The sequence below is a fragment of the Triticum aestivum genome, chromosome 1B, assembly GCF_018294505.1.
Source record: "Triticum aestivum cultivar Chinese Spring chromosome 1B, IWGSC CS RefSeq v2.1, whole genome shotgun sequence".
In the NCBI taxonomy this organism is placed as follows: domain Eukaryota; kingdom Viridiplantae; phylum Streptophyta; class Magnoliopsida; order Poales; family Poaceae; genus Triticum; species Triticum aestivum.
Genome location: NC_057795.1, coordinates 700,520,209 through 700,521,755, shown reverse-complemented (window position 1 = coordinate 700,521,755; position 1,547 = coordinate 700,520,209).

Sequence of the window (1,547 nt, the reverse complement as noted above, 5' to 3'; positions counted from 1 at the left end):
TATATATATATATATATATATATATATATATATATATATATATTAGAGAGAGAGACACACACACACTGTCAAATTGATCTTTACTCTTAGGGCATGTTTGGGACTGCTCCGCTTCACAAAAATCGGTTTCGCTCCACTAAATTTACTTTGGAGCAGTTTCACCTAGAAGTTGTAGTACTATCAAGGAGAATGTTTGGCTGCCATCTAGCTCCAGCTTCAAGAATGAGATATTTGGTGGAAAGAATCTATTTGATTGGTTGAGGGGGGAGAAACGAAGGGGTATCCACTTACTGGTGGCAGTGGTGGGTAATTTCCACCCAAGTCCAGCTTCTAGAGTTTTTTGGAGCACCCCCTGAAGAGCTTCATAAAAAACTCGGAGCTGTACACCAGATTCTAGTTTTTTTGTGGAGCGGTATATTGTGGCGCTACCCCGTTTGGCTTGTGTTTTCTGAAGCGGAGCTGAATTTGAAGGAGCAGACCAGTCCCAAACAGGCTCTTAAATTGGAGTTGGTGAAGCCATAGGTCGTCACTCGACACTTAACATTGGAAGCATCTGGACCGTCTATTTTGTATCTGATGTCATACAGATTCCGTCATAAACAATGGAAGATCTAAAAAAATCGCCGATAAACCAATAACCGGAGATTTGGTGCCAATTAATGGGCTGACTAATTTTACTTCCTCGATCCCATTATATAAGGCTGGTAACAAGTACAATATAGCTATATCACTAGTAGAAAAGGGGGCAATGGTCCAGGCCAGGACAACGCATTAGTCCCCGTTCAATCCAGAACTGGAACCAATGGGGGCATTGGACCCGGTTCGTGAGCCCCAGGGGCCGGCCGGGCCACGTTGGCCGTTGGTCCCGGTTCGTCTGGACCTTTTGGTCCCGGTTGGTGGCACGAATCGGGACCAACGGTCCTCGCTCCTGGCCCATCACTATTCGTCCCGGTTGGAGGCATGAACCGGGACCAAAGGCCGCCCATTAGTCCCGGTTCATCCCACCAACCGGGACTAAAGGGTTGGTCCTCGTTGCGGCCAGAGTTTAGTCCCACCTCGCCAACCGAAGAGGGCTCACACCGGTTTATAAGCCCCTCCCTCTCTGCCTTGTTGAGCTCCTCTCAAAATGAAAATAGATGCCCTTATACAGGGAATTTGACCTAAATTCATACTGAATTTCTCTGAAGTCAGTAGACATTTATTATGAATGTAGGTTTAATTTTCTCTATAAGCGCATCTATGCTCATTTTTTAGTAAAGTTAATCACAACTATTTTTTATTCTATTTATTTCTGAGTAGTTTTTTATATAGTTTTTTTCTTTTCTGCTATATTTATTTTTTCTATTTATTTCTGAGTTGTAATAAGTCATTAAAAATAAAAAAGATTTTAGTAAAGTTAATCACAATTATTTTTTCTTCTATTTATTTCTGAGTAGTTTTTTATATAGTTTTTTTCTTTCCTGCTATATTTATTTTTTTCTATTTTTTCTGTGTGGTAATAAGTCATTAAAAATAAGCATCTATGCTCATTTTTTAGTAAAGTTAAT